The following is a 13,389-nucleotide window of genomic DNA, read 5'->3' on the forward strand; positions in this document are numbered from 1 at the left end:
GTGCTTCTGTTTGCTTTTTGACTGAGCCGAATTTGCACTCGACTGGCGAGAGGTTTCAGATCTTCTCGTTGAAGAAAAACGCAGAGGATTGCATTGCTTATCCTTCAATAGTTAGAAACATTTTGATCTTCATTCCGCGTTGTGTCTTTTTTTAGAGAATTTGTTGAAAAATTAAAGGAAATTTCTTTTTTGTTTCTCTTCATATAAAACTTCAAACTTCACAAAATGTACACCGATAAATACATGTCAATAAACAACACAACGGCATGCAGTTAAACATGTGATGGATTATCACCTTTTAGTTTCCACATCATCTGAATTCATGGTGATTGCCAAGCGACTGCAGAGCTGAACATCAAACCTTTTTGCTGTTTTTTCTCCTCATCGCCTCCCAAAACAGGACAAGATGATATTAGCTGTTTAATTAGTCAGGGTTCCTGCTTAGGTACCTAGCCTGCAGTCTGCTGCTTCGCAAACAATATTATCATAATTGAGGTTATGAGTGGAGTTTTGCTTTATGCATTTTTTGGGGGTCAGGGATGTTTCCAAACAATCAAAATTTGCCTTTTCTGTTAGTGTGAGAAAAAATGTATGGTGCTAGAAGAGATCTCATGCACCACAACAGGCTTGTAGAAGATCTGCAGCATCTTGTTGCTCCACAACTAAAGACCCTCAAGAAGTATATGATCCCTCTTCCTTCTGCCTGCCCAAACCTAGAACTAAATTTACAAAAAATAGGACATTTTGAATTAATAATCCAAAAACTTTTAAACAATTTTTACACATTTTTCTAGTTATCTAATACTTTATAAATAATTAGAGAAAAAGCTTAATTTAGCATCAGGCAGAATAAGTGCACACATGGTTATAAATTATTTGTTTCTTTTTAATTTCTTTTTATTTCCAGTTGACGTGGTATGTGTGGTAAAACTGTAAAAATGACGGGACAAAATGGCACAGATGTGGTTTGTTTACAGGTAGGAAATGTAAATAGGAAGGGATAAAATGATAGATATTGGGTAAATTGACATGAACTTTGATGATCATTATTAAACATGCCTGAAAGAATTTTCCAAATATGCCGTTAACTTGGCTTATCCTCATGAGGAAGTTAGCAAATCAATATTTAGGAAATTTACGATGCCTTTTTAAAAAAGTGCAATGTAATCAAACTCTCAGTTATGTTTTAATTGTCGTGAAGTGGAGTCGTGCACTTCTTAATCCTCTCTTTGTTTCAGCTTTTCTACTTACAATATAACAACAATTATAGCACATCCTTAAGAAATAGCTTGATCAAATACTCTACTGCAGTCATGGGCCAATAAATGGCATTAAGATATTCCAAAGTTTTAGAAAGTAATGGTCTCAAACCTGCTTAAGTTGTTCCTCAATGCTGTATCAATAGTTTAAAGTAGAAATTTTTCCAGGTTATTTGGTGTCCGTATAAAATTTAAGATCAATATTGAAAGTCTCTGACTCTCCTACTTACTCTTGTAGGGATAATTTTTAAACATGATTAATAATGATCTTACTCTTATGCTATAAACGTCAGTATGAGATGGTTACTTGTAAATGACTTGATATTAAGAAAAGGAAAACTCATGATCAAGACATTCTTAGTATATATCCTTTTGCAAGGTTGTTCCATTCTCTATTAACCATAGAATACGGTGATAGTGCCCCTCCCCTGCCTGTTACTGCACAATGCCTGCAGCTGTCTGAGGGGGGGCTATTATAATCTTTTCAGAAATACCTGTAGAACAATTTCAATGGTTTGGAAATATACCAAGTTGTTACAGAATCAAGGTGAAGAAACTACGTGTTATTGTTCATCAAGGTCTTAAAGTCTCTATTTAAAATTTAAACTGCTGTCATACAGCTCAGTTCCTATGAATTAAATATCCTTTAATGTGAGGCCAAATAAAGTTCAGGAAGGACCTTTAAGTTTTCTCTGGATTTTTGGAGTGCCCCTCCCCCACTTGTTGTTACATGGTGCGGTCTAGCTAGCTGAAAAAGGCTAATTTGCTTTTTCATTAGTTAACTGAAAGGCAGATTTTGCTCTTTCAAATATTTCCACTCAAAACTACAAAACAAAAAACAAACAGCCATGGAAAAAGATTGTCCAGGTATGAGAAAGATTCAGAAGATGTATTGAAAACCAGAACACTTCAGGTTTAAGGTTTCACCTCAACTCTTAAAACATGCTGCTTAAGTACAGACAGTGGACTTAGCTTTAAGTGATGCAGATTCAAGGCCAATACAAGCTCAAGAATATATGTTTGTTGATTTGTCTGTCAATCAAATTGCATTTGATGTGAAAAATGTATTGTTACTGTCAGAAATTGCTACTTGATTAGCTAATTAATCAACCCAACACAGATTTATTACCCACATTCATCCTGCTATGGAAATCTGACTGGCTCCTGTCTTTTAAGTAACACTGATGCACTTAAAAGTGTCTGCACCCACCAGCTGATATGGCAACAGGGGAGGGGGATCTTCAAGGCAAATTCTGCAGCAATTCATTATGCAAATTTTGCTGACGGATTTGATTAATAGCTTGACCTCCACTTGGTGCCTGAACTCACCCATAAAACCTGCAGGCGACAACCCCTCGTCCGACCCAAAATAAAACACACACAAAATGTCCTAGAATTTGCGGACAGAAAGTCCTTGAAGTGACCACTGGGATTGCTTCTTTAAAATCCTTGACAGAAGTTTTGTTCCTGAAAGCAGCTGGAGACGAGGACCTTTTCAATCACGCTCCAGAGATACCCGAGCAGGGGACATTCGACAGCTTCTCCCGCCTTCAGACTTTGCAGGTCGGAGGAAACAGGTGGGGGAAGCCGAGCATGAAATATGCTGCTACGCAAACAATACTTATCTCTCGCCGGGGATGAAGTGGGAGGCTGGCTCTGGAATGCACATGCACTGAATCCCTATATGAGCTCGGAACGGCGGGAGGAAGTGTATCCAGCCGGCAGTAGACCGAGTCAGTAATCTGTCACTGTCCAGTTCAGGCACGTCCTGCTGCGCCCGCAGGTTGATCGCTGACCCTTAGCAGGTGCAAATACAGACGAAAATCATTTTTGAGCAGCCCCAGAGAGGTCAAGGAACGGATTAGAGGAGCAGCTTCCTCTTGTCTCTTTTATGTCCCTGCCTGGGAGAGATAAGCAAAGAGAAAACAGATGAAGGACTCAGACAAGAGAAAAGAGAAATGATGCCGGTGTAGGTGTTTCACATGTGTATGAGATATAATACACAATGAGGCAACACCCTCTGCTTCTTATTACATCCTCTGCTACTGAATGCCTATTTTCACCCATTTCAGGACATGGCCTGTGTGTTTTGCTACCGGGAGACAGCAGTTTATGCCAGCGCATGTGCCTATGCATCCATCTGATACTTGGGTTTTGTTCTGAGTGCCATTTGCCTTGCAGTGTCGGTATCTCAGCTCGGTGGCCAGTCGCTTTATATTCCCCCGCTCAAAGAGATGGAGGCTGATTTCAGCACCAGGGACAGCTGCCAGCACTTCATTACTCTGGCAGCTGGAGCTAGCTGATTCCTGCCTGAAAGTCTGGAGTGGTTATAGTCACTAACCCCGCGCCCTCGCCGCCGCACATGTCTCTCTCTGAGCTATTCCACCTCCCATTCACAAAAGCCGGGATGAGGTCTCACCCAAGATAAGAGGCAGAATGACAATACTCATCCAGGATGAGTTCAAACGGGGTTTACGAATGCTGGAGTTTATTTTCTTTTTCAGACTCAAAATCCTAAATCTGACAGGAAGCGTGTAGAAGCAACGCCCACGTGCGACCAATTAGTGGAGCTTTTTCCAAGTAAGCATTTAAGACTTAGCACCTTAATAAAAGTTTTAAGGTTGTGAAATACTGGGAAACGTGGGAAAACAGAGCGCTGATGAAATTAAATAATTAATTGTTTTAAAACTATTACAGTGAAGCAGAAGTGAAAAAGGATTTAGATGTTTTCAGAAACAACACATTTCCTTTGAACTTTTTATATAATTTCAGATTGGACTGAGGTTTCTAAAGAAAAGCTTAATGGAGGGCTGATCTGCAGTCACCTTAATGCAAAAAGTTTAACAGAAATCTTTTTTTTTTCATTCTCAGCCTGTCAGCTTTCAGAAATACAAATGCCAAAATCTATAACAAACATGCAGCAGACAGTGATCTGGTCACATGAGACCAAAACTTTTTCTGCTATACGAAGTCAGAGTTACAATGAAACATACTCACTTGTTTGAATGGACCAAAGTCTACATTTTAGTTGAGAATTGGAAATTGTAATACTCTCCATCCAAAATAATTGCTCTCTAGTTGTTTTACGAAAAGGATCAGGTGAGAATTTCACACTGTAAATGTAGACATCTACATTTATAGATTTCTACACTTGCAACACAATGTAGAGCTGCAAAAATATTGACTCGTGGGATTGAGTTCAAATTTACACCACGCTTTTTAGATCTTCATTTATGAAATATGTTGATAACTGCATTGTTTTCATCTCATTTCAGGATTTCTCAATATTTAGTATTGCAATAAGATACATAAATATGTCTGTAAAGTAGTGAAAAAGGTTTGAGTATTTTAGTTGGTTGTTTTATGACATCAAAAAACAAAGAAAAACCTCAAAATTTAGGTTGAAAAAATGAACAGACAAGCCAATTAAGTCATGAGAACGTGCAAAAGTTGGAACTTTCCCCCCAACCTTGCTGTCACAAAATAAAATGTCTCCTCTCTTTATAAAACCTTAGTTGTACCTCATTACACCCACTGTACTGCAAGTCTCCCACACTAAACATGTAATATGAAATATATTCCCCTCTGTGAGGCTGCACAATTACAGAAAATGGTAAATATTGAGAGGATTATATGAGTTACTCTACATGCAATTTTCATCTTTCCTCTCATCACTCTGATGAACTTGTGTCATTTGAATGTCTCTTGCTGTGAGTCTCTGTCCAACTGGCCAAATGTTACATTAAAACGTGGCATGCAAGTTCATAACGCTTGGAATGTACAATTATTACACTCAGTCCTTTGCAATATGAATATCACTCACACTAATATTACAATTACAACATATTCGCAATAGTGCAGCTCTGTTCTTAAACATTTATCAGTGGTTTGGTCACAGAGTTTATCTGTGACATGGATAAGTTGAGTTTGATGTCATTCGCAGGCAGGCTCTGACTTAAGGTAAAAAGAAAAGAGTATAATAAACCACCAGGACTTTCTCTTGGTTCACTGTCATCTGCTTAAATTTTTCACAGGAAGTCCTTGAGATTTTCTCCTCTACACCTTTCTTTGAAGAAGTTTTTGATGAGGGAAAGATCAGAATGTCCGAAAGAACTCATCGTTTTAGCTATTAATGCCAAAAAAGATAATTAAACTTTTTAGTTCACATTCTACAAATAATTAAGACTGAAAGTAGTGACTGTGACTGAACACAAAAATAGCAAACAGACTGTAGCATATTATAGTTAATGAGCTGACACCAAATATCCTAAAATGTTATGATATTAGGATGTAATTTTATGCTCCTTCATGAACAGAATATAAAAAAATAAAAGTGAAAACAACTCTCCTATGTCTTGTGCTTGAATTCCTTTTCTGAAAGCAGAGTTTAATAAAAGTTTTTAAAAATCTCAATTTTATTTTTTATCCAGTGAATATGTAAATAAGAGAAAATACATATATTTATTTGTAGTATTTTAACCTCACGTGGTGTTAAAGTACTGAAAGTAAATGTTTGTAAATTGCTTTCACTATTAATTGGGTTTTCCTCAGTGCATTTACTTGGCTTTACTTGTGTCCCCGCCAGGCTAAGCATTGCTTATTTATTTAAGTCTTTTTAAAATGTTTGCATTTTTAAGTCTTTGTAGTTGGTGTGCAGGTACTAATCTTCCAATCTTTCAACAACACAATTATCAAGGGATATTTTCTAATTTTCTGTCAACTTTAAACATTTTTTAACTCAAAAATCTCAACAGGCTGCTGGATGAATGACTGTGCTCACGCTCTACCTCGAGGCTTAGCAAGTTTTCTCGGGGAAACCTTGTATTAATATCGTCCTGAAGTTAATTGTATTACAGTGAACACACCAATTTAAATATGAAACAACTTAATTTTCTTTCTGAAAGTTAGCCGTTTACTGCCGTACTGTTTAAAGCAGAAAGCACTTTAAATAATTAATATGATTTGGAGATGATTTTTGAGTAAAATTCAAACACTTTGTGCTCAATATATTCTGTGTTTGGCCACATTTACTTGATGGATCATATCTGCTTTCTGGCCTCTGATCTGTAAAAGTGTCCTGCTTCATCTTAATAACAAAAAGACATCAGGGAATAAATTATTTGATTCAACAGGTTACAATCCCAATGCACAGGACAGTTTTCATTCCTCAACCAAACTGCAAGCGTACATGCTTTTATCAAACAATAAAGCTGCTTTTATGTTCTGTTAAAAAATAATTAATGGCCCACTCCTACTGTGAATGTAATTAGCCTAATAAATATGAGTTGTTCTAATTTTAGCACCCTTGTGGGTTTGGTCATAAGTGCCCCTTTGTAGCCTCTTGGCGGTTAAGTGGTAAAAAAAACAAAAAAAAAAACAAGATTAACAGAAAACAACAGAAACTCAAAGCCCTCAGCAATAAGCCCAGGTCAGGGGTTTTACGTCATCACAGTTTTTTTGTATGTCTCTTTGTGAAGCCAAACTTTAAAAACAAAACACTTTTCTTGTTGTTATAATCTTAAAGTCTTAAATGCAAGGAAGACAAACTGTTGTTCCCTGAAGAAAAGATTTTGCTGCTGTTGTCTAATGACATATTTCAACCAACTGGGCCTCCTGGAGGAGGTGGAGAAGGTCACCTTCTGCTGCACTGGGGAATAAAAACAAACTGTAATGGCCTTTTATGCTGGCATTACTTTCAAATAGGAAGGAGCTGAACTACTGCACTGAAACAATTACTCTGACGATATGACCACTTCAAGTAAAAATGGCAAAATGACGTTTCTTATGCAAGAAAATCCAACAAAATGGGATAACTTAAAGCAATTGTTTTTTTTTTTAAACAATTGCCTCTAAAGTCATAAAAAATTTTAACGTTATCTAAACCATGTTTAGATACTAGACTTAAAATTGCAAAATTGAAAAGCAGTGTTAAAGTTATCGATGGCATTCTGTTAATTAATATCATCTTTACCTCAGTAGGAGATACGGGTGATGTGTTGTTTTTTGCAGAGAGAAATATTTGCAATGAGTCAGGGCCATAAGCAAGGGAAAAGAGTTGTATCTTCCTTTTAGCCAGCTGACCAGCAGTGAACACCAAAAGGTGCTTTGAACACTGCAGTGATTTTTGGCATCTCATTAAACTGCAAGGACAGTATGCCAGAAAATCGTTGTCAAACCTCCGTTTACCTTGAGACAGGTAAACTGGTCCATACCTTGAAAATACTCATTTAAATTTAGGACTCTCTGCTGAATATGTAAACTAGAATTTTGTTTCAGGCATTTCTCCTGAAGATGTTTTTCTGCTGATTTGATAATTTACAGTTTCTTTTAACATTTTTTAAAATAAATCTTTTAATGCACTTTTTGTTGTCTATAGCAAATTTTATCTATAGCAAATTTATTTGTACCACTTTATTTGCCTATTGGGTTACTTGATGTTTGTTTATCTTTATTTTCATGCACCATCTGTTTAATGCTGTAAAAAATTATCTACACTTCTATTAAATCTAAAACAAACATTTGTTCATTATAATAACAGAAGATCCTACAGCTATGATTTGTTCTCACTCTTAAAATTGTCCCTTTGATACTAAAAGTATTGTTGTGAGAGAATATGTTTACGTCGCTTTCCAAGTGCGCATGACTGCGTCCAGAAGGTCATAGGTTCAAATCCCGGCCTGGCATGTTTCTGCATAGGTATGTTTCTCCCTGTGCATGTATGGGTTTTCTCTAGGAACTTTGACTTCCTCCCTCGGTCCAAAAACGTGGGTTTTACGTTAATTGGTCTCTAAAAGGTCATTAGTGACTGTGATGTACCGAACCTCAGTGGGAAGAAAGATATGTACCAGGCACTACAGTTGAGTAGTTTACTTAAAAATGTATGTTCACAGACACTTTCGATCTAATTTGACTGATCTTGAGGTTCTCCTAGTGCTTAAAACTCTAAAAAAACTAATTATATAGCAAACGTTACCTCAAAATCCTCTTCTTTTTCTTTTCATTTAGCACTTTGTCCTTTATTCTAGCTCAAAAAACTCCAGCAAAAACAAACGCAATGAGCTCAACAAGTAGATCATTTATTACTTAATAATTTAGTTTGAACGGCCTATTTCAGTTGTTTATGAAAGGAGAAAGCCAGTGTATCACCTGGAACAAAAACTGCCTGCCATTCCTTTAAGTTTTTGTTTGTCTTTATTGGCTTAATCTCAGAAGGCATTAAAATCAACATTATTTAGCGCTTCGTGTTGCTGTTGATGCTCAAAAATCTTTTTTTTTTATAGAATAAACTGAAAACAGAGGAAGCCTGTAATATTTAACAGCAGACTGGGGCCCATTTTCCCATTTAAATTGCAAATTGTTCTTCGAATTAAATTATAATCAGCTCTTTGTCATGTTGTTTTTCTTATTCACACTGTCGAGGCTGCATTTTTACACACAAGCATTTCACCCTCTCACATATTTTTTAATTCATTTGATATATTTTCCACAGATTGTCCAGATTTTTCTCTACAGATTTACCTGGTTTCACCTCTGACCTTTTAGCTCCCACTGCTTATCATTGCCGAGACTTCTCAGCCTGGTTTCATACAGAAAACATGTTTTATTATCAGCTAATTAATCACAGCTCCAGTGACCCAGTTAGTTTAACATGGCGAGGCAAAGGCTATATTTGGCAGGTACACAAAAAGGGAAATTAGGGAAATGAAGAAATGTGTCCATGCCAGGGGATCTGGGAAAGCAAAGCGGGGAGTCTCTTTTATAGAAAGATTTGGAGGTGTGGGAGCAATCATTTATTTTAAGTGAATTCCTCAGAGTCAGAGCAGCTATTTCTTCAGTAGAAATAGAAATATAACTTTGAGTACTTTCAGAGGTCAACAGTGTGGTGCATTCCAGAGTTTTTTGGAGCCAAACTTCTGGGAACCCAATATTGCTTTAAAAACAACGTAATGATCCTCCTGGTATCAAAGACACCTCCTTGGAAAAAACAGTGAGCTAATGCTGCGAAAAGATTGCAAACTGACCTTAGGTATGCAGTCAAAGCACTCTGATTTCAAAGATAACCGGCCTTTCTATTATTGTGCAATGCGAGATAAAACATCTTGCAGAGATATGACTTCATCCCGCTGCGCCCGTGCAGGTCACGCAGTGTTTTATCTCCCTGCCGTCGTCGGCGCTGGCCGGGGCTATAGGTCGCCCCAATCCGATTATGGTGCAGCAATAGTTTTAGGCGACTGATCGTCTGTCCTCAGTCTTCATGCTTCAGAGAGCCTCCATATATTTTTTTTTCCCCCTCCGCAAGCAGGGAGAGGGAAGGAGAGCACGAGGAGGCAGGGGAGATAAAGATGATGGAAATTGGAGTGTATTTTCCCTACAGAAGCTTTTTGTGCCCCTGCACAAGAGAGGCCTCTAAGTTCAGAAAAGTCCCTTCATTAAATGTATGAGAAATATGTAAATGATTACAGGACCGTGGAATGGCAATATAAAAGGACAGAGTGACAGTAATAATTTATAAGGCAGCACACTACCCACCGCATCATGTATGCCTGCATATTCAATCTTTGATATTCTGCTCTGAAGCCCAGTTGTTGCTTGAAAGATAACTGGCAATACAAATGTCTTGATTTTTTTCCTCAGAGGTTGCTCATTCCCTCAGTCTTTATGAGATTTCCCTGGGGTTTTGTAATTAATCCTATTAGTATTTCATTTTGGAATTGCCTTCAAACTGTAACGAAAACATTGTAGCTGATTTTACTGCATTCTGCGTCACCTTTGACTTATGTAATGTGGAAAACAATCGCAGAAATACAGTGCAGCTGCTGGAGGTCTGCAGAATGAAATCAAATTAAAATTGTTATGGCAATATCGATGTGTACAATGACGCTATCATGACAAAGAAAGGGTTAGAAAAGGGTTAGGAAGATTTAGCTACTATTGTTCCTCAATAGTAGCACAATTATATGTCTCCTATCAGACTGCAAATAATTATTTTAGTAATCAATCATTCTATGGATTTCTATAACAGTTAATCGGACTATAGAAGTTAACACATTTTGCAGATTTTTCATAATGAAAGAGGCAACAGTGTGACTGGGTGTTAGTGTCGGCCACATTGATGGTTGGACCGTATTGGTCGCTGCAGTTTCCTGTCTGTATATAATCTTTTTGCTGCTGGGACACCTTAAGGTGAAGAAAAATTGGTAAAATGTTGAAAAAAAAATCTGTAAAAACTAAATTTTTACAGAATTAACTTCATTAAGCAATATTTCCAAACTCAGTGAGGATTTTAAAAGAAATTATCTCAGTTTTGAGGAGTCCAGCATTTCCATCTCGTTCCCCTCTTGCTATTTTTGAGGTAATGGGACGTAACAGTCTTAACAGTCGCATTTCCTTGTTTAGATCCAAAGCAAAATGATTCCTGATACCCAGTAAACAGCTGCTTCAACACTGCTGCAACACTCTGGCTTCTCATTATGTTCTTACAATTGGCTTTTCTGTGTGTTCTCCACGCTGATAAGCAGTTGTTACTGCTCATGTCCTGCAAGAGAGATTAGATTCCAGCGGGCTCCCCTGGGCTGGAAGCAAAATTGCCCTGCACAGACCACTATTCATTAAGTCCTTAATTGCTAATTGGGGTCTTTGAATGATTCAGCACTAGCTGCTGCTGTTGGGGTATTAGCTGAGTAATTTATGGCAGTGAGAAGGCTGGAAAAAAAGAGCAAGGGTAAAAGAGCGCTATTTAAAAAGGTGGCACCGGTTCCTGCATGGCGCTGTTATTACACATATCTCAGAATCTGTACATTGCTCTCTTTATAGCCAATTCCCTCCATCTGTCTGAGTTCAATTCATCATGCTTTATAATTATATTTAATTTGGCGCTGCTTCAATTAGACTGTACACTCCACTTTCTAAATTAATCTTTTTTGATTAAGCACATTATGTGGTGATTGTGTCAGTTCTTCATTTTCAATAATAATATTTCTTTTTCTTTTTTGAGTGGCAGCTAGAAAATCAAAGCAGTCATCTCAGCTGAAATCATTATTTCTGCACCAAATTCTCCCAGTAATAAAAGCTGGAGGGGATTTTTTTTAGCCCTGTTTTCAGCTATAATTTTAAGTCCTCACACCTCCTGCTGGGTGTGTTCTCCCAAAGGAGCAAAAATACTGGAAAAAAAAGAAAAAATCTCTACCTGGACTCAGCCATGTTTTATAAATGTAGTTTAGCTTGTATATTCTCTCCTGCTTCAAAAGGAACAAGTAAATGTGCTTATTATAAAAAATACTTCTACATCTGTGAGGTATGAAGCGAAAGCTGAAAAAAACTTAAGAGCACTTTAGGTACACAAGCAGTGTATTCTACCAGGGATTGGAATTAACCAATAATCCCTTGATTGGTTCTGACCAGTAATCTGATAGGTCAGATACTGGATATCTACTTTATTTCTTTCAAACCTATTTGTGTAATGAATCGAAACTACGTGATTTCCAGTCTATAAGGACGTCAACCAAAAACATGTATTTAAATCTGTTTGTTTTTTTATTTTTAAAAATACAAATTATGTTAAAAGTTGGTTAAAAAGTCTCTGCATTAACAGATGTCCAGGATTGCCTGTAAAAAGGCAACTCTATAGGTGAAAGGTCTCATCTTTGTTGTTTGTGCTTTTTCCCTGAGTCAACCAGAAAGCTTCTTCTGAACGTAGTGTGTGCTGCACTTAACTAAATCTGAACATGAGAGTTAGAAACAAAGTAAACTATAGTTGCTGTGAAAACTGCTGTCCAATTTTTAACCGCCATCATCCAAGTTTGAGTGAGAGCAGCATGATGGGAAGAAGAAGCTGAGTGCAGATAAAGATGGTGGGACTGGATCATTTTGCTGGCAATGTGAAGTGTAATGCAAATCTGAAGGTCTGAAGGTCATGCAATGATGGAAGTGGAGAGACCAAATGCAGAAAGGAGGCAGGCAGGTGAGAATAAGCCGTGTTTATTGAAAGAGAAAACTAAAAACATGCAGAAAACTAAAATCCGGGGAAAATCTGGAATAAGAAATCACAGGAGGTGCACGATGTTGTGCCAATACACAGTGCTGCCGTTTAAAAGCCGTCATGTGACACCTGCATGTTTTTGTGTTTCTCTTCCGTAACTGGCTCAAATAAGAAATAAATTAAACTTGTGACATTTAATCTGTTTATTCAGCTTTGCAGTAAGAAAAGTTTTAATTTACAGTTTGTAAAAAAGTTCAAGCAGAAAGTTTATTTCCAATCAGTAGCATTTCATTTGCTTCTTTGGAGATTTACTGCTGTTTTTCTTTTTCAGATTTATATCTTTATATTGGTCTGTTGTTAATTTTTTATTCATTTATTTTTTCATCTCATGATGGATGGTGATAGAGTCGTGATGATTTGGAGCTTAGAGTCATGAACAAACCATGAAGTCGTCTGTTTTTCAGCCTTTTCTAATGACAAATGTGAGGCCACAAGTAGGAAAGCTGAAAGATCTCAGATGCAGCAATAAATCTACAACAGAAAAAAAAATCAAGGCGTTGCAAAAGTATAGTCAAAGTCCAGATTTCAAATTGATTAAAATGCTGTGGGGAGATCTTTAAGAGAGCAGTGTCTCTATAAACTGAAGGAATGGGGTTGAAGGACACTGGGTGACAAAATGCTAGCGATATATATCGCTAAACAAATTGTCTTCTTCCACCTAAACCAGGAACATATCATCACAATCCTAGATGGGAACAAGTGCTGAGTGTACCCCCACACCCTCCAAAAAACAAAGATAGTAGAAAAAAACATGCTTATAAAGCGTGATATTTGACCCAGCACAGATTGAGCAGAGCAGAGACTTTGTCTGGCTTATTTATTTATTTGCTGTCTTTGAAAACTGCTGAAGTTTGCACTGAGGGGATAAAAAGTTGAAATTTCTTTTCTTCACATCATTGACGTCTATTTTTTTTGTTTTAACTTTTCGCCCTTGAATGCGTCTAAAATTTGCACCAAGCTATTGCTTTTGTTTTTTTATAGTTTTTTTTCCGTCTTTATATAGTTTTCTCTGCATGGCTCATTCTTGAAAAAGCAATACTTATAATAAACTATAAATGGAGAAATTTTGGAAATTTATATTTGAATGGATTT

General features: G+C 37.0%; 1 protein-coding gene across 4 annotated transcripts in view; it reads left to right on the forward strand.

Moving 5' to 3' along the window:
- The window catches only part of LOC129378097 (RNA-binding Raly-like protein), a 59,816-nt gene that overhangs the window by 731 nt on the left and 45,696 nt on the right, over positions 1-13,389 (forward strand). The window lies entirely within an intron of this gene.

Source organism: Poeciliopsis prolifica, unplaced genomic scaffold, assembly GCF_027474105.1.
Source record: "Poeciliopsis prolifica strain line A6 unplaced genomic scaffold, Auburn_PproV2 SCAFFOLD050, whole genome shotgun sequence".
In the NCBI taxonomy this organism is placed as follows: Eukaryota; Metazoa; Chordata; class Actinopteri; order Cyprinodontiformes; family Poeciliidae; genus Poeciliopsis; species Poeciliopsis prolifica.